Source organism: Camponotus floridanus, unplaced genomic scaffold, assembly GCF_003227725.1.
Source record: "Camponotus floridanus strain SB8 unplaced genomic scaffold, Cflo_v7.5 scaffold18, whole genome shotgun sequence".
In the NCBI taxonomy this organism is placed as follows: Eukaryota; Metazoa; Arthropoda; class Insecta; order Hymenoptera; family Formicidae; genus Camponotus; species Camponotus floridanus.
In genome coordinates, this window is record NW_020229303.1 from 2,374,960 (window position 1) to 2,397,049 (window position 22,090).

Consider the following 22,090-nt stretch of genomic DNA (forward strand, 5'->3'; position numbering starts at 1 on the left):
TCAAGATTCTACTCTTTTTTATAATAAAATGTTACGACACAAAATGTACCACTAAACAATATTAATATAATTCTAAATAATCATCGTGTGCGGGAAAATCATAAACTATTCGTAATCTTCATTGACGTAATGCTTTAGCTTCTAATAAATAGTAATTAATATGTTAATATCGAAAAAAAATTAATGTACTTCATTCATGGTATAAATCAAATTATTATTAACCGGCATCAATTTAATTGTAATTCGATGATCGCGTGCGCGAAGCATATATTGTTAATTCAAGATTCTACTCTTTTTTATAATAAAATGTTACGACACAAAATTTACCACTAAACAATATTAATACAATTCTAATCAATCATCGCGTGCGGGAAAATCATAAACTATTCGTAATCTTCATTGACCTAATGCTTTAGCTTCTAATAAATAGTAATTAGTATATTAATATCGAAAAAAATTAATATATTTCATTCATAGTATAAATCAAATTACTATTAACCGGCATCAATTTAATTGTAATGCGATGATCGCGTGCTCGAAGCATATATTGTTAATTCAAGATTCTACTCTTTTTTATAATAAATTGTTACGACACAAAATTTACCACTAAACAATATTAATACAATTCTAAATAATCATCGCGTGCGGAATAATCATAAACCATTCGTAATCTTCATTGACCTAATGCTTTAGCTTCTAATAAATAGTAATCAATATATTAATATCGAAAAAAAATTAATATACTTCATTTATGGTATAAATCAAATTACTATTAACCGGCATCAATTTAATTGTAATGCGATGATCGCGTGCGCGAAGCATATATTGTTAATTCAAGGTTCTACTCTTTTTTATAATAAAATGTTACGACACAAAATTTATCACTAAACAATATTAATACAATTCTAAATAATTATCGCGTGCGGAATAATCATAAACCATTCGTAATCTTCATTGACCTAATGCTTTAGCTTCTAATAAATAGTAATTAATATATTAATATTGAAAAAAAATTAATGGAATTATGCTTTGGAACATCAAGAAAATAACTGTAAGCGACTAATGCGTGGCAAGATAAGGAGAATACATTATGATTTTAGGTTGCACGTTATCGAGAGCACCTATTTGTCAAAATCGATCACGCGTTGCGAGCATATTGGAGCTGGACGTTTCCGTTTATGCGGCTCCTAAAGGAATCGTCCTAAAGGCCTCATTATCGAAGTGGACCGATATGAGAGAGACCTAAAACATCTATTGTAATAGCGCTCTTTTACGAAATAAAGTCTCTCGGCTCGCTTCATTTGGAAGAATCCATTTCTTTCCATCGCTCGCTGGAGCTGAAGTCGAAAGATCGACCCTACTAAAAACAGTTTTTTGCGTTCTTTGTGCGTGCCGAGTGAACCGTGTCCATTCAGAAACGCACGAGAAGTGACATATGAAATAAAAGTAAGTCCCCAAAAAGTAGAGACGAAGAATAATGACAGTAGGGGAGATTGAAATGAGATAGTTAAGTGACGCGAATGGTGGGCAAAAAGCCTTTCATTTGTTCTTCAACAACAGAAGCAGCTGTAATCTGTGATTAATGCGTCAAGAAATTATATACTAGATATGGATTGAAATGCAATTTGCAATTATAATTAACGATACATGTATTACAACAGAGAATTTCAAAACTGCCGGAAGTCTTTATAATAACAGATTCTCTGACCAATTTAAAAACAATTTTCCTTTAACGGAAATGTCAAGGTATTAATAATTCCCAAGTTGCGAGCAATTTAAAAAGAAGGGCAAACTTTGTGAAGTTGAAAGGTTAACAAAACTGTATTCTTCAGTTAATTTCAAGTGGAATTTGCTTTAATAAATTTATAATTTATCAATCACGAAGATATATGATGGAAAAAATTTTTTAAATTATAATCTTTCAAAAAAAAATAATCTTTCTCAATACGTTTTCTTCTTTCGTTTTAAAGAAAAATTGTCTTCGAAATAACTAGAGAATCTACTATTACATTAATCTAAAAAAAAACCTCACAAAGATAAAAAAAATACGCCAAGTACATAAAAGTATTCTTGTATGCAACCAAATATTTAATGAAAAAAAAGTCCTTAAAATAATTTACTTTAATTTAAAAATAATTTAATTAATCATTTTCCCTTAAAAAAAATCATTTTTCTAAAGAAATAAAACCTCAGAAAGTGATTTTTCTAAAAAAAAACACTATCTACTATTATATTAAAATCTTAATATCGGGGAAAACCTTTTTTAATAGCTTGTAATTTCTATAGTTTGACAATTTTCCAATTGTATAAAGTTTTATTCAATATTTATTGTATATAAAATTCTATTAAAAATAATTGATTAAACAATTTACAGGATTACATCGCAATTTGAGAATTAATTAAAACTTCCTTTCAGAACCTGTGAATCACGAGTAAGGATAAAAAAAAAACGAATCAATATCGCACGAGTAAAAATCAATTCATGCGTTTAGATTTCTAGGACTAGTTTGTGAGACCACCATTGAGAATTCGATCGTGTCCTTTGTCGAACCGTTCACACATGCAGTAACGTCGATTCATTAGCGGAGTCGAATCGCGGTCTCTCTCTCAAGACGAGACGAACAACGCGTTCGCGCACAAAGATGACAGGCGGCGATGCAGATAGCGACGCGAAAGCTCGGGATCCATTCTGACATTCCTTTCGCATATCGAGACGAACGCTGAACGCACGCGTTGCATGCATCTCTTGCTGTCCGCCCGTTTCTCAACCGCGACCGCGATGCGCCTCTCCAACTCGCAAGTTCGTTACGAATTCGCACTCGAAGTTCCGCACGTCGAATGTGCTTCGAATACCGTGGAATACGCTGCAAAGACAAATAAGATGCAACGTTATCAGACGTACGGGGTATTCAGCATTTTAGATCTTCTCCGCGTAAGAGACTTCGATTTCTATTTATCTGAAGAAAGGTCTGATCTTCCTTGCTCGCAATCTTCCTTTCGTTTCTTATATTCGTCGGTTCTTCCCGCGTAACTGCAATAATTTTTAGATTTAACTCCCACAATCTTTATTAATTTTTTTTTGTATCGAATCTTTACCGATTAAAGGATTTTAGATATTCTCTTACAAAGATGCGAATTTTACGCGAGATACGTGTGATTTACGAACACTAGAAATATTTATTGTGCAGAGGAACTTTTTTTGTTCGTGGAAAATTTGGAAAAACCCGAATTTATGTCTCGACAAATGTTGGATAAAAATATCCCGATAAAATCTGCTGAAAATGCGAGAATGCTAATGCAGCATACACTTCCGAAGACTGTAAAGGAACCTGTTGCTGCTTTCATATGTATATACTAAACGACAAAAGTCATTAAGGTTGCGTTTTACTTTTCTCTCAGTGGATCTTTGGATCTTACAATCTGGGAGATTGTGAAATGCAACATTGATTGAAACGAATGCTTTAACTTTTTGATGCAATCTACGCATGAATAATGGAATACTTTTACTTATTTATCAAAGAGATGTAACTAAAAGTCCAAAATTTGCATTTTTTTTAAATTTAGAGAACACTATTGAGAAATAAAAAAATAAGTCGATCATTAAAGACTTGAAAATAAAAAAAATTATATAAAACAAATGTAGTTTAAGGGGATGCCGGAGTCCTGTTTTACCGATGAAATGTTATATTTCATTTTTGTCCGAAATCTTTATTAGTTGTACAAAATAAATGCTCCTCCACGATTAAAGTACATACCGATAAAATGTAAGAAACAAAGCGAGAACCTCCTGATTTTATATTAAAAATTGAAAAAAATTAAAAAATCGTAAAATGATCATAACAATATTTGCTTAATATAAAAGTTTTGCAGTTTGTATACACAAAATAAGATAGGTTCCCGCTAGAGATTGTATAAAGGAATATAAATGAACTTTTCGAAATGAGTTTAGAAGCGTAATGAAAAAGATTTCGATAAATAAATCAAATAAAGCAAATATTGTTACGATTTGACCTCAGAAGCCGATAAAAACTGTAATTTTTCAATTTTTTCTTAATTTTTAACATAAAATCAAGAAGTTCCCGCTTTCTGTATGTTTAATCGTAGAGGAGCATTTATTTCTTCTTTTTTATTTATTCAGTGCAATTAATAAAATGATTTCGGATAAAAATGAAATATGACATTTTATCGGTAAAACAGGACTCCGGCATCCCCTTAACTTTATTATAATATCTAAATAAAAAAAAATTATTCCCAGCAGCGGCTTCGAAAAACTTTATTACCGTCATTAAAATATTTAAACTTCTACGTTTCTCTCTCTCTCTCTCTCTCTCTCTCTCTCTCTCTCTCTCTCTCTCTCTCTCTTTCTCTCTCTCTCTCTCTCTCTCTCTCTCTATGTAAATATTAATAATCGATATTTAGGTAAATTGCGGAAGTTGATTCGATAATGAAGGCTCATGGGCCGATAACGGCCAAGAAATAATTAAAGGGCAACACTGTCGTTAGGTGTGCACAAACGTTGGTTTACTAAACTGAATTAACACTCGCGTTCGTGCTATATACGTACAAGATGAAATCGTTAGAGAGATACGTGCCGCAGGTACGGAATCCTCATTAGCGGAACGTTCACCGTAATTTCGAGGTTTATCCATTAAATACGAGTATCCGAAGTGGAGAGGAGACGCGGGACGAACGTTATTTCTGGAAGCCAAGTGTCTCGGCAAAAAATAAAGAAACAGTACAAAATAAAGCGAGTTTCATTTCATCAACAAGCGCGAATGGATCGCTAAATTTATTTATCTCGCGCATTTTCCTATCTGCTTTCGCTTTATAACAAAGTAATACGATGTCCGATTACGTATCAAAAATGGAATCCCGATCTGGAATTCTTTGATTTATCACTGCGTTTAATTTATTTCGAGAGAAATAACGTGAGATGTAATTAAAAGACCATTCTTTTTCACGATCTGGATTTAAGACAGAGAAATGTTTGTCAGGTCGAGTGAGAAAAAATGGCTCGGTGCGATAGTAATTTCCTTTAAAACGCGTGAGACAAGTTCTAAAGAGGGATTAGGGTGTAACCAGGCCGTGTTCGGCATCGAGATGCATCCTCGCTAAAGACGAAGCACCATGAGGAAACTTTCGTCTGCGGCTTAAATGGCTACGGCATGATTAACGAGCCGTCTCAAAATGTAAGCAATCGACTTGCTGGATTTAATGCTCGAGAAGAGATGATTTGACGCGCGCCAGGAAGATGCGGAATTTAATTTCGCAGATATAATAACGAGCGGGCTGCAATTACAGGGAAGGGATTAATTGAGCGACGTGCAGCACTCTCCTCTCTCTTTGTTCTCTCTCTGTTTCTCTCAGACTCGAAAGACTAACATCTTTGACGACATTCTTTCGCGTACAAGTTTACGTTCTTGAGATTGCGCATTCCCGTTAAAATGTCGGCGAACAGCATTTCGCACTTTCGCGAGATATCGCGGGTTGAAAAGCACGATGCTTCAAAGGTGGCATTTTAATGATAATGATTGCTCTGTTTACTTCTTGTCCGTAAAAAAAAAAAATATGTATAATATTGTTAAAAATATTTGTTTCAATATCGTGACGTCTCATATCAATTAAATAAAACAAAATAGATCTGTCATTTAAAATCATATTATGTAAAGCGAAGAATTTTATTCGCAAAAAATTTCATAGAAATGAAAATCACTTCCAATTCATTTTAAATATATCTAAATATTATTAATTATTTTTATATATTATTATTAATTATAATTTAAATATATCTAATTTTTATAAAAGACACGCCATTTCCCCCGTTCCTCTCTGACAAATTTATTGTTGCTGTTGAATTATATCTACGCGCGTTCCTTCCCTTGTTTGTTTTTGCGTTCTCAGATATATCTTTCCTCTCGGGAAGGTATGATACTGATGTTAATTGGTCACGGCATTTTCTCGAGAACTACCCTCGGCTCAGCTCGTTTTCCGCAAATGGTACTCTCCAATTGACGGTACACGAGCAAGAGCTCTTCAACCTCGAAAAATTATCTTCAATGCAAGCTAAGCCAATTGTAATAAAATCTCTCTCTTAATAAAATTCGACATTAGAACGATAAGCTGCGACGGTAATGATTCATAATTAATTCCCCAGTTAAATTGTTTGCCTGACGAGCGCAATTAAAGTCTACACAATCTGTGCCAAAAGATATATTTATGACAAGAAAGGAGTTAAATTATAATTATGAATTCTGAGAATATATTTTCTGTGTAAATCTGTCGAGTAAAATTACCAACGAAAAGATTAAAAAATTACAAATAAAGGGATATATTTCTAGAAATAGATATAAAATATATCTTTGCACGTTCTTTTATATAGCTACAGTGTTGCGAGGAAAATATGTGTATTTGTTATATATTTCATATAGTAAGTAAGCAAAATTTCAGTGAATTTTGTGATCATGTGAAAGGTGCGATGTCCGACGTGACGATAAAAATATGAAATCTCAGCCTAGTTAGCGTATAAAATACTCCGCTCACGTACTTTTTCCTACAGCAGTTCCTCTCGTACGTTGAGGCATGCGTTCTTTAAAATGTAGGTGACATCGTAGCTCTCGTATACTTCGTTTAAACGTATTGGACAGTCTCCTTCAACGAAAGGACCTCGTTAGAAATTTATTTTTCATGCTTGATATCACGTTTTACTATAAAATGGATACCACATAGTATAGCAATGACCTAACATATTACAATCTTTATTATCATTAAGCATCCTTTATGTATATTATATTAAAAAAGCATATATAGTTCGATATAAACGCGCCATTTTCTCCCTCAATTATATCGAAAGAATAAAAATTAAGATATTATATTACTGTAAAATAAAAATTAAGATATTATATTACTGTATTATATAATTAAAAATAAAAATAATTATAATTATAATAATAAAAAATAATTATAATTATAATAAATATAATTATATATATTATATTTATAATAAATATAATTATATATATTATATTTATAATAAATATAATTATATATATTATTAATAATAAAAATAATATATATATATTATTAATAATATATATAATTATATATATATATATATATATATATATAATTGATATTATTATTAATAATATATATAAATATATTAGTAATAATATTTTAATATTATTATATATAAATATTAATTATATTAATATTTTTATTATTAATAAAATATATTTATATATATTATTAATAATAAAAATATAAATAAAACAATAAAAATGAAAATAATAATAATGAAAATTATATAATTAAAAATAAGAATAATTTGCATGTATGTGCATTTGTTTTTCCTCTTTAATTTTATTATGGCCTCACGCTTCTGTTGTTAAATTAAGCGAAAGTAATCTTAGAATTGAGCGAATACCAGTTTCTATCGATTTTCATTTTGTTGCATTTTTTGTGACGCTTTTCGAATTATTAGATTAATCCTCTCTTCACAAGATTTATTTGTTATTTTTAAATATTTATCGATGGTTCGTGCTGAATAACCGAGAGCAATTAAGTTATGGCACGCGCGTGTTGGTTAAGGACTCGACTCGATGAGGTATTCGGAATTTTCGGAGCACATCGATGCGTCGCGTCGGTTCGATTCGCTCGACCGCCTCTCACGAGGTACTTGTTGAATACTCGAAACAGGAATTCGATATGCAACTGTCACACGGACTTCGAGCAATAACAACTTGTTCAACGACGATGTGTGATGTGAAGTCGTTTTCAGACATTTGGCCATTCGAAATTGATAAAAGTCGGTGCTCTATATAAGAGTAAAGAAAACGCAAACTACAAATAACAATATTCCACGAAAAGAATTTATTTATAAACAATGTAAAAAAGATAAATTTAACGAGCAAGACAGATCAATACAGTTTTGGCTGAATATGCGTTGACTCGTTCTACTGAAATTTTCAGAAATATAAAAGAACGTGTTTTGGAAACTCAAATCTTTTCCGAACAATTTTTTATTTATACAAACTGCTTTAAGAAGAAAGAAATAGGTGCTCCTTGAGAAAAAAATATTATAAAATATATGTAAAAAATAATTTAAAAAATTGTAATTATATAAATGATTACATCACATCTAATAAAATAGAAGTCAAAATAGAAAGGTGTCCCTATTTCAGAGTTTATGTATAATAAAATAATATTGAAAATGACATAAAAAGTATATTTTATAGATTCATATATTTTTATATATTCATCGGGAAAAATAAAAATCATATCTTCAGCAGTTCAGTTTTATATGAAAAATTTTATTTCTTGGCGTTCGGTGAGATAGGGAAAATTACTCGCATCATTAATCCAACTTATCGCTCGTATTAATAGTTCGTGTAAGTATAAATTTCGTGATATAAAAAAGATATTTTTTTATGGAATGGCGATGCTCTCAAGTTTGCGGCTCATTTAGTTGTAAGATGCTCGGTACATTCGAAAAATGCATCCATCGGACAAGCTATTATGATTACCATAAATATTGGAAGGTTGCGAGATTTTTTCTCTCTTTCTCCCTTGTTTAAGTTAATAACTGATATCGCTCGTATACTCGTTCGCTGAAATATCAATATTCATGCGAATATGCAAGTATCTTTTGTGAAGAACGAAAATATTAGCATGGCTATAGCACGGTAGCGAAACTTCATGAATAGCTTTTTAATATTGTTACCGCATAATCGATTTATAGCGGACCTGCTTCCTAAACGGTGGCAATTTCTTTGCGAGATGTTTCGCTATCGATAGTCGCGGCCTAATTCACAGCAGCGGCCTGTTTTTTTATGCGAAACATAGCCAGCAGCTCCTCAGAAAAATCTCATCTCTCGCGAGTTTTAACTAAAGTTCGTGACAAATAAGAGTAGATGAGCGAAGTTTTGAGTGACGGATAACGATGATGAATGAATATACGTTTCAGAAAAATAGAGCTCTTTAAAGTTTTGTTTAAACAACTGTCGCTCCTGATCGGCACTAATCTTCCTTAAGCAAAGTTCTCGCGACGCCATTTTTTACTAATATAATTTAACTTGAAATAATTTTTCATACAAAAACATAATAGCCTTGGATAACATTATTCCAAGCAATAATATGAAATAAAAAAAACGACGAATTTTAAATACAATTATTGCTACATACACGCATAAACAAGTGCATATAAAATTTAATATTATCTCGCGATAATTAAACATTGAAGATTTTTTTATTTCTCGCGTAAAAATATTTATTAAAATATTTATTCATATGATTTTATTTGACTATATAATTAGATTGAAAATAAATTAACAAAGGAAACATATTTTCTTTTTAAATCACAATTCTGTATACATAGAAATATCAAAAAGTTACATCGTATAATTTATATTTTTTGCGTGTTTATTAATTCGAACGATCAATTTGTTATATTTATTTTATATATTTGGCAATTATAGGCACAGTATAATCATACTATTAAAGATATATCGATATAAATATATATATAATTATGGATACTATTCGCGTTAACATACGAATTTAAGACGCGATTCTTTATCGCAAGATCGGACAATCCGAATGCCCTTTTTTCGGAACAATCAATATTGATTTTGGCCTCAATAAGAATTATCATCGCTTGAATAACTATTATTACTTGAGTACTCTCGCATTGAATGCAATGCTCATCGGCGCCGCTGAATAATCGTGAAAAAGTATTTCACATTTCACGCTGTTAAAATCCTTCATAGAAGGATTTTACAGAAGAGTTCGGGTCGCGTTCGCTCGAGAACTTGATATCCTGGAAGCGTATTTTTTAAAGAGCCATTCTAAATCTTTATTAGTCGGTTAGAGAGCTATGGTTATGTGCTCTTCACGAGAATAGTTAATACTTTTTTGAAAGATACCACAGAGAAAAGAGAGAGTGAGAGTGAAAGAGAGAGAGAGAGAGAGAGAGAGAGAGAGAGAGAGAGAGAGAGAAATTGAATAAGCTCCTTTTTGCTTTTTCACTATAAATCATACATTTTTATGTCGTACATAAAATCAATCGATTAATTGCACATGTAAATAATTATCATATACCGAGTGATCCAAGAAACTGATTTCAATTTTAATAACAAAAATTTATTATTTCGAAAATAATCGATTTTTTTCATTATAAAATCAAACTTTAAAAGAGTGTATTATATATAATTATATTGTATTATATTATTGAGATAATTGAATTTTTTGCGAAATATTAAGACACACACATCAAAATTTTTCCTGAAAAAATCTATCGTGGAAATTAATCTAGCAATTCTAGCATTGTGTGAATATAATATTAACAATATGAATATTAACAAACCGAAATGAAAGATTCGATTTTTCTTGAAAGAAACGTATTTTGAAAGAAAATATATCATTATTTTCATCGATATTTCAAATATAGATTATTTCGCTTACGCATACGAAATAAAGTTAAAATTTTATTGTAACTAACGCATCTCCTCAGTAAAATTACATGATTGTGGATTCAGTTTTTACGTCAAACCGCAAAACGATAGTATTTCTACATAAAATGCATTTTAAAAATATAACACGTGATTATAAAATATACGTTATTATAAAGATATCTGCGCTTCTATTAAATCTGCTTTATTGCTTTTCGAGGAAGCGCTCTGCGTTTCATGTCTTTGAATTATTTCAAGCATTGAGTTCATTACGAGGTCATGAATTTTCACAAATATTGTTGGAGATGATACTGAATTAATATTTGAACAAATTTATTTTCGATTCGTTCAAGAAGAATTAATTTAGCGAGGTCGATGAGTTATTTACTTTCCAATAATACAAAGGTAAATATAGCATATATTCGATTATCCTATGAAATGTCGCGGACAGTTTTATGAGAATTATATTTTTTCAAATTACGATGATTTTATTACACAATTTATGTCACAAAATAATAAAGGATTTTAAATATGAGATAATGAGACGAGAGAAGCTTTTCTCACTTCGCGAATTGTAATCATATTTTTAGATAATTACAAAATAAAATAGTCGTCAAAATATTAAAAAAGTTTATAATAGTCTATACTTTTCAATAATTTGGAAAATCTTTAATAACTTTTATAATTTTTAAAATAAAAAATTTAGAAAAAGAAATGAAAATTATATCCTAAAGAAATTAATAAACGCCAACTTTCGTCATTCTCGATAATTAAAAACATGAAAAATAAAGAGAGAAAGTGTCCGAAATTTATGTATTATATATATATCGATAACTTTTTGCAACCATCATTCATGATAAAGAGATAAAAGGCTCGACCATTACGTGCTATCGAGATAGCGCGAGCTGCGTACGTGGACTTCAATTAATTCAACAAGACACGAAAGTTACAAACGTTCATTAACCGCCAATTGATTCCATCAACTGCATATCATTGTCATTGATTATTCGGCGATATAAATTGACGTGCAATAAGGCGCAAAATGTCATTCAAGTGCGACGCAACAGGAAATTCGCCGCGTTTTCCAGGAAAACATTACATCATGAATTAATCCGAGAAAAATACAAACCGCTGCGAATCCATTTTTTAAATCTCGGAAAGGACCCCGAAGGACCCCGAGGGTACCATGAAAGAAAGAAAGATGCATGATAACGCGTACCTGTTACGCCGTCGTGGCGCCTTCGACGACGTCGCGATGTCCCTTCGTGGACCTCTCCGCGGCTTCGACGGCCGTCCGACGTGGTCCGTCTTCGCTCGTTAACGTAACAGGTGAGGATTTCCCCCGGTCCTCCCGGTCGAGCGGAGCACACCTGTACCGGGTTTCAACTGTCAGCGCGCGCTGTCAACGGAACCGAAGGACGCGGATGGCTCGCGTCGCGACGCCGCTCTGACAGCTCTCGTCGACGTCGACCCGGCCGTAGCAGGCTACCCTCGTACCCTCTCTCCTGGCCACCCGCCACCATCATCCCCGGCTGCGTGGTCGACGCGCAAGCGTGGCCGCAGGTGCGGGGGAACGCGCGCTCCCTCACGGACACCTCTACGCACCTTGCGAAACGAGGTAAGCACCGTCACGTAGGTGCCACGACCTCGGATTCGCAGGTAAGCAAGCGGCCAGGTAGGCCGCCATTCAGCCGGACGAATCGTCCCACTCCGCGACGCCTTTGCCAAGCTTGTATGATCAGTGTTTGCTGTAGATAATTTCAAAATTATCTAGATAAAGATCCGTAAATTTATCTTAGATGAGATAGAGATGATTTTGCTTTTACTTAATCCAGATGAAAGATGAGATAATTATTGCGATAATCCAGATAATTATCTAGATATTTTTGTTTATTTTAGAAGACTATAAATATTTGTAAAAAAATGTGACGCAGATTATAAATGGGATATTAAAATCATAAAAACATATTCTTTCTTTTTTCCTAAAGAATATTTAAATAATAGCAAAAAGGTATATAAATAATATGATAAATATTTATTTATTAATTTATATTTATAATATATTTATAATATATTAATAATATAATAATAATATATTTATAATATATTAATAATAATAATATAAAAAATATATCTTAAATATTTTAGATAGATTTTTAGAAGCATGCGTGGAAAACTTTTTTGCGTAATGAAAACGTCATCTTAGACAATTTTTAAATAAGATGACATATATTTTTCATCTAAGATAAAGATAAAGATACTTTGTATTTCTTCATCTAGTTAAAGATAAAGATCAGCCATTTCTTTATCTAGATGATTATCTAGATAATTTTATCTAGATACCAGCAAACACTGTGTATGTACATGTGTCTAAAGGGACCAATAATAACTTAGAAAGTAAGATAATATTTAATAATTTTATAACCCTATAAAATATACAGGCACCGAACGTTCCAGCCAGACTTTGAGATCTTATAGGAAATTTAATTCTGAACGAAAAATTTCCTATAAACATGAGTCGAAAAATGCTTCCTCAAGAAGTTATTGCTCAAAAACCTCTAATGAAGGAAGAGCAAAAGGAATAAGTGAAAAGAAATAAATGAAATAAAAAGAAAATGAAACTAAATAAATTTCTTGAAAGAAACGATAAAAATAAAAAATAAAAATCTTTTTCTTTTATGAAAATAAAATAATTTTTTCTTCAACTAACTTTTATTTTATTTTCATAAAAGAAAAAGATTTTTATTTTTTATTTTTATCGTTTTTTTTCAAGAAATTTATTTAGTTTCATTTTCTTTTCACCTTTTTTGTTCTTGCATCAGAGGTTTTTGAGCGATAACTTCTTAAGGAAGCATTTTTCGACCCATTTTTCGTTTATAGGAAATTTTTTGTTCAGAATTAAATTTCCTATAAGATCCTATAAAGTCTGGCTGGAACGTATATACAGGATGTCCCGGACTTAACGAATCAGCCGTTAATGGTAGACGAAAATTCTAATACCAAAATGTTGAGGAAGACTCAAATGTATAATGTATATAATAATAAAAATATATATAACAAATATATATATATATATAAATGTATAACAATAAAAATGTTCAAACTACTGACTACTGTCGCATCGAAAACACAATCGCGCTCACTGCAAAATCCTATTTTTTAGTTTACCTATTCATCCTCTATCAATATCGATATTAATCGCACTGCACGTGGACTTTGATGCGCTATGTTCCTGAACATAGGAGAACGAAACGCGCCAATTGGTAATCTTTAATCTTTCACAGCATCGAAGCTACATCTTCCTCAACATTTTGGTATTAAGATTTTCGTTTCCAAATGATCTCAAGAATTTACCATTAACGGCTGGTTCGTTAAGTCTGGGACACCCTGTATATAAAATTTATGATTTGATTTTTTATAATGAGACACTATTACGTAACATAATGTATTTACTCATGTAATTTTAAAAAATTCAAAAATATCTAATACATTATTATAATTATATAATTTAAAATGTTATAATGTCACAATTAAAACTATAATAATTTATTGTTAAAATTAATATATCGCATTAATTAAACTTCCTTAAAGTCGAGAAAAAAAGTAAGATACATATTTTGTCAAAACTGCAGACTTGCTCGCTTTTCGAAGCAAGCGAATCCTCTCGCCGGGGGCAGTTCTAAAAATAACTCGATGCAAGGGAGATATCCGATGTCGCACGACGACGCCTCGACTTTTCTCACCCTTTCCCGCGCAGGGAGACCTTCGTCGAAATATAAATAGATCGCTAACCAACGACTTTGCGTGGAGGAGGACGCGTACGTCGGACATTGAGATTTATATAACTGAATGGCGCTACGCACTCGTGCGTAGGTGTCGCATATCTGCGCGTTTTGTCGTCACCCCACGCATTTCTATGCCCGCCGACGTGCGTCACGTAGGAAAACAATGCAATTTTCACTCTTCCAATTCCGTCGTCAAAAAATATTTGCCCGCGTGGAAATAATGCGCCATGAAATTGTTACGTTTGCTGAAACCGATTCCATCGAAAAGTCGAGTCTTTACGAGTATTGGTTGTTTTTGTGAGAGCCTTTTGCATCGTTTGATCCTTTTATTTCGTTACTGGATTCCATTTATATAGTTCACAATCAGTACAGCTCAAATAACAACGTTATTACTTATATAAATATGTAATATGCGAGTATACGACTTTTTTTTTTAATTATTAGCTACCCTAAAATTTATTAAATTTAGACCGAATTTAATTTCTTCTGATTTCATTAGATTAAAGAAAATTAATTGAAAATAAATATTTGAGTCAGATAAACGTTAAATCATTATTGCACCGATCTTTTTGTTTATCCAATAAATTATTGAGATGTTAATTAATATTTTAACATCATTATTTATTCAAATAATTATTTGAGTATAATAATGATATTAAAATATTAAGGATGTTTTGTATCTATTTTCAAAATATTGAGAATTTAATGAAAATTGTACAGAATGTCCTTACACATGTTTAGAATCTTTAGTACAATTTTTAAATCGATTCACTAAAGCGTTCGCAAGTTATAAGGATTTTAATTTGCACCGAATTAACATGTGTTTTTATGAGAAACGTATAACCACGTCGATTCAAATGACAAAAACACATGGAAATAATATTCAGAATTTGTTTAACATTTCCAAAAGTTTAGATACAGAGGAAAAATTTGATCAAATAATATTATATAAATACTAACTGGTTAAAAAGATATTAAATATAATTCAATGAAGTTAGCTATGTATCTGTCACAAGGCGAAATTCTCTGCCAAAAGTTAATCATTTCGATTAACAAAATTCGGAATATTTCGGTAAAAACGCAATAAATATTAAAAAATACATCTCTGCACTGTAGCTAAGATCAAATTGTAATACTCGACACAATTTCTCATACTCAAAATGCACTAAAAGTGGATATATTGATCTTTTTTTTTAAATTAATACTTCAATAGATTTTGGCAATAGATACAAAGCATTTCGAAAGAATTTATTAATAATTTTTTAATTTAATCTATCCTAGCTATTTTAAGGCAACGGATTTACTACAATCTACAATCTACAATCTACATCTACATCTACATCTACAATGTCTACGAATCCGTTGTTTTAAAGTTAAATAAAAGTTTTTCTCACTCACCGGCACTGATGCGCAACAGCGGAGTTGTTGTTATCGAAGCTAGTTGTCTGTAACATACAAATATAAAATTCATTTATAATAATGTTCACAAAATGCAATCAATATTTCAAAAAATTCTTATCGTTCGAAATTTTATATCCGATGTGTAAAATAATAAGCAGAGATAAACACGTGTGGAAAAATTTTATAAATTTGTGAGACGGTTTTTTTAAATAGAAAGTTTTATATGACTTTTATAAAAATCTTTTTCTCTATTCTCTTTAATTCATTTTAATAATAAAACCGAATTATTATCCATACAATTTATATACAATTGATATACAAATAATAAATATTCACCATTAGGTTGCTCCGCCGATGCAAGATGCCTCTCTCAGGCCTCCTCCTCCTCTCATGTTGTTGGCGCGCGATACTTTAACGACACTCCCGCACTCGCGAGCGATATTTTTATATTGCTATTTCCGCTATTTTACGCGCGATACTAAACGGCACTCCCGCACTAATTCGGTACGATTAAAAATTTGGTCACGCGATGTATATATTTATTATATATATACTTTGTACGACACTCCCGGTTTCGGAAAACGCGACGACGTGAGAATTACAACGCGAAAACGCGGTAACGAAACGTTTGCCGTCCGCGGCACGTTGACGGCACCGACGACGCGAAAAGGTACTTAGCTTCCCATTCAGGCACCTTAAGATTTATCATAAACAGAAAAATTTAAGATAAATCTCAAGGCACCATCCAAGTACTAAGCCCTCCCACCGCGACAAGGTGTACCTCATGGGAGGGTTACATTATATTATATATAATTTTATATATAATATAATATATAATTAATTTTTTAATATACTATATAAATTTTATAACTTATAAAAATATTAATGACTTACATCTTATTGATCCATCTATTTCCAAGACCTTCTTTTTTTCTTCTGTTTCACTTTGTCCTCGTGGCACTCCAATTCTGGTTGCACTCATTTGAATTCCACGTTGCACTTACACTCATTCACGAAAAGTTCCTTGTTTCACTTGCAATTGTGGTTAGAGAAAGAATTTGATAATATATAAAACGTCTCATATCACTACCTCACTGCTCGAGAGTCATTGACCGAATGATCGTAAGTCAGAAACATTATCACGGTACTGTTTGTATCGTCAAAGTTGACTATGTAAGAAAGAATTTGACAATATGTGAAACGTCTCTCTCGTCTCTACTTAAGGTTACTGTGCGAATGATAATAAAGCCGTGTAACATATTAACAACAGCGCGATACTGTTTATCAAGGTCGGTGTTATTGATAATTCTCTCGTTGCCGAAATATTTTCTGAAATATAAAATATTTGTGCGCGGAATATTAAATTATAGAAGTATTTTAATTTATTGATTAAGATTAATTGATTATTTATTAAATCATTCATCTTGAAATCTTTCGTTATGCTAATTATTTGCATCTATAATTCTATTGTTTTACTTCGTGTTCTCTCAAAATTATATTATGTCCCCCCTAATCATATTTAAATTGTCAAGAATAATAAAGTAACATGGGTGAAATATATTTGACTCTAAGTATTAAAATAATAATTAATGTCCGTAAGAGATCACAATGATCGAAGTGATTATTTAATATTTTGTATTCCTATCATTTTATCGATTCTCGATTAAATTGTATATTGTTTAATTAACAAGGATTGAGAATATTTAAAGCATTCGTCGAATTATATTTTAATTCTAATATTGTTAAGGAAATATCATTATAATAAGCATCAATATGATTAAAATAACATAACATAATTAATTCTCTTATGCCCTTTTATGTATCCCCTGTTTCAATTTTTATTTGCAGTAGTGAATGAATGCGATTCGATAAAGATTTATCGTTGCGATACAGTTTCATGTCGTTAATTATTTTTTAATTAATTAATACTTATTAATATTTATAGCAAATTATGTTTCGATATGAATCGTAATCGTGTTTAGTACAAAAATTATAATGTACGAAGCGTTTCTCATCACTACTTTATTACTCGAGAGTCACCGTGCGAATGATAACAAAGCCGTGACATGTATAGCGCTTGCTATACGTCGCCAAGGCTAAACATGATATTATTGATAATTCTCTGTCGAAATATTTTACGTACTACATATACACGCGGAATTTTAAATTATAGAGATATATTTTATTTTAAATTAATTATTAAACGATTGATATATCACGGAACCTTTTGTTATACTAATGATTTGAATTTATTTCGATTGTTTTACCGTGCTTTTCCGAAGTCAAATTTTATAATATTTAGTTTTGCATTTTAAGACTGACTGACTTAGAGCAAGCTAAATAAATAAATAAATAAATAAATGATGTTGAGAGAAGAAAAAGAAGATATATAAATAAATAAATAATAGCGGAAAAAGAGAAAACATACTAATATTTTTATATAATAAATTATTATTAATTAAATTATTTATATTTTTATTTATATTATTTATATTATCAGAGAGACATATATGTTACCTCTGAGAACATTCGTGTACATTGGCTTTGTAGTTTATGTCCACGTTTTTAATATCTACAGAAGGAGTATCGCTTTCAGAGATCATCTAAAAACGGGCCATGACATCTCTCAGTCTTCTCTCTGTCGAGACTAATAATAACTTCCCTATAATAAGCACACAATATTCCTAGGATATTATATAAATATTATTGACTGTTAATAATATTTATGCAATATTTTAGGAATATTGTGTCTTATAGGGTTAATAATAACTGGTCATTATTAATCCCGAATACGACCAATTTCATATGATAAAGCATTATTGGCGCCTACTGTACATATATATTTATTTAGCTTTTGTTATGTAATATAATTCTGTTATATGATACATGGAAAATTGATTTTTTTAAATCAATTTTAAGTAGATAATTCAAAGAAACATTTTGAAAACAATTTGACAGTCTCTTCATAATGAGTGATGATAGGGGATGAGGGACTCTTTCAAGTATGTTTTATATCTATTTTCAAAATATTGAGAACTTAATGAAAATTTTACAGAATGTCCTTACATACACTATAAAAAAAGTATGTAAAATTACACATATAACCAGTGTAATAATTACGCTATTTATAACGGAAATATATAAATTCATGTACTTTTACAAAAATTAATTTTTTTACTCTTTATTGTGTAAATATTCGTTTATATTTGATGAGAAATTACAAAGTTAAAAGTGTAATTTTTGGATTTTATGTAAATGTACAATTTTTTGTAACATTTATATAAAATTAAATCGAAAGGAATTAGGCTCGTTATATATTCAATAACATGATAAGAAAACTAGCGTCTACGAGCCACAGCGGATGGTAAATGCCTGAAAAATTCTTTTTAATTGTACGCGAAATTTTAAACGAAAAAACACGGCATATGCATATATTTTACTTGGTGCATTTAACAAAGATATAGATTCTCATTTTTGAGAAATTTATATAAAATTTAAAAATTACACTTAATAAACGAATATTTACAAAATAAAGAATATAACTAATTTTTGTAAAAGTACATGAATTTATATATTTTCGTTACAAATAGCGTAATTGTTACATTAATTATGTATGTAATTTAAAATTAAATTTAATATATGAAATTGTATTATTATATAAACATTTCCAGAAATCTACTTCTAACATGTAAATTTATTAGTACAAGATGCTTACTTACCATTTAAGATAATAATTTTATCTATGAAATGTAAATTTACTAATGTATGTAAATATACATCTTTAATAGTTGGTCTCAATATTACCCACTATAATAATTGTAAATTTACACAAAAAAATTTTACAGTGTAGTTTGTTTAGAATCTTCAGTACGATTTTTAAATCGATTCACTAAAGCGTTCACAAATTATAAGGATTTTCATTTGCACCGAATTAGCATGTGTTCTTATGGGAAACGTATAACGTTGATTCAAATGACAAAAACACGTGGAAATAATATTCAGAATTTGTTTAAAATTTGCAAAAGTTTAGATATAGAGGAAATATTTGATCAAATAATATTATTACTAACTGGTTAAAAGGATATTAAATATAATTCAATGAAGTTAGCCATGTATCTGTCACAAGGCGAAATTCTCTGCCAAAAGTGAATCATTTCGATTAAGAAAATTCAGAATATTTCAGTAAAAACGCAATAAATATTAAAAAATACATCTCTGCACTGTAGCTAAGATCAAATTATAATATTCCACACAATTTCTTACTTAAAATACACCAAAAGTGGATATATTCGTCAATATTGATTTTCAGCTACTTTTGCTGGGATTGTGCATACAAAAACATCCTTAATTAACATCTCAATAATTTATTGGATAAACAAAAAGATCGATGCAATAATAATCTAACTTTCATCTGATTCAGTTATTTAACTATTGGTATATTTTTTTAGATGAAAGCGAAGAATGGTACGAATAACTACTGTTCCTACACGATGCTTTTGCTACGATTACTCTTGTTAGACAATTATACATCTTGGGTGAGGGATAATTTTGAGCCATTACTCGTTCACATTATGTACCGTACTAATGAAATTCCGTACGAAATCGCGTTAGGTAGAAAGAAGTAGATAAAGACGGCCTTTTGCCACGCGCGGTTCTCGCTTGGATTTGTACGGTTAAAGTGGATTTCCCGGACACGTCGTTCGCCCGAGTATCCTTTTGCGGTCGACAGGATTCCCGCAAATGTAGAAAGAGGATGGGAGAGAAAGTTGGGCGGATTTGCCGCGATGGTTGTAACTTTCGTCCATGATTGATACAGTCGGTATCATCCGATTATCTTATTCCCCTGCGATAAAATCTCTTTAATTAAAGCCGCCATCAAAGCTGTTCTAGTTATAACAAAGTAGAAGGAAGGATCGTGTTTTCTCAATCTTTAGCTAAAAATGCCATAAATTTTATGAAACGCTGATATTACTCGTCGCTCTCAAAAGCGGATTCTCATTAACGAAGAGTATCTCCTTTATGAGGTAAATTCATAGATATTCTAGAGAAAAATTTTTGGCACCGTTCCAATACTAAATTACACGAATTTATAAACATTTTTGGCATCTGTCCACTGACATAACATCAATATAATTTATTTTTTGTTTATAATGATGGCAAACATTTTGACCTCTTTAAAGACATATAATTTTAGATATATCTTTTAAATGTATATTTTATTTAAAGATAAGATTTTCTTCCTTGAAAATGTGATAAATATTCAACATTACAAGTGCGCGAGAAAAAATATAGCAATCTTGTATTATTAAATTCACGGGCCAAATGTGTGAAACAACATGGAACTTGTAAGTTGACTTGGGAAGTTGAAAAGTAAAAATAATTGAATCAATATGTCAATGACTCTGACAGCAGATTTTAGGGTGATGGGGAAGGATTGATGAGGATATTTTTCGATGGGGGATTTTCTCTCAAGGCGAAGGTGCCTTAGTCATTTATTTGATTGATTAAGAAATCACATGTGTATAAGAAAGTAGCACAATTTTCTTACAGCAAGTCATCGCGTTGCGATAAATATTTTATGGTAAATATCTAGTTTATATAATAGTTGCTTTCTCAATGACAGAAAGACAGGGGGAAGAGACACGGACATTTGAGAGAATCCACAGCTGCATTTCTTCCCACAATGTTAGTAAATCCAAGGATAAAGATAACATCGTGCATAGAAAGCATTAAGTTTTATCCCTTTAAAGCTTACGTCAGACAATAGTGCCGTCGCGTTTATCCTAAACAGCTTGTTTTCGAGTATTCGCACCTTGTAAATTATACTCGGAATTTGTATGAACGACACCTATTCCATAACGGCATTCTTTCTCTCTTTATGTTGCTCTTTCACGAATAAAGAAAATAATTTCTTCGACGATAATTTAGAATTATATTTAATCGTGAGACATTATCGCAATTATAATAATTATGTGAGGGTTGATCGAGATACCAAGATTAGTCTTGATATTGTCTTGAATTTCAAGAGAAGATCAAGACAAGATTTTTAATTAGTTATCAAGACAATACCAAGACTAAGACTGTCAAGATTATTAGTCTTGTCGAAGATTATTGGTTCTCAAAAAAACTAAAATATTTATAAGAATTAATCTAGGCTTATACGAGCAATTTAAACAAATGGATGTTAAAATATAATTTTTATTTATTGAAATCAAAGCGTGATAAATCTAAGATGGGAACGCATACAAATCTAGAAATAAAAATATAACAAAACATAAGAAAAAATAAAAAAAAACGTATTGGGACGTTTCGACAGTTACTTTTGTCTCTTTAGCCAATATTAATAAATTTTAACTAAAATTGGACCTAGATCGAGCTTATAGTTACTTGACGTTACGCATTTTTGTAAAGTGTGTTGGAAGTATCGGATGATGTCTTCGATTGGTCTCCGAATGCAAT

At 30.8% G+C, this 22,090-nt stretch overlaps 1 protein-coding gene across 1 annotated transcript in view; it reads right to left on the reverse strand.

Annotated features, from left to right (window-relative positions):
• LOC105254805 overlaps positions 1–11,890 on the reverse strand; it is a 95,750-nt gene extending 83,860 nt beyond the window's left edge. Inside the window, exon 1 of the mRNA XM_025407544.1 lies at positions 11,665–11,890. The gene's annotated coding sequence lies outside the window, so the exon portion shown is untranslated. The remainder of the gene's footprint in view (positions 1–11,664) is intronic.
• Between the last annotated feature and the right edge of the window lie 10,200 nt (positions 11,891–22,090).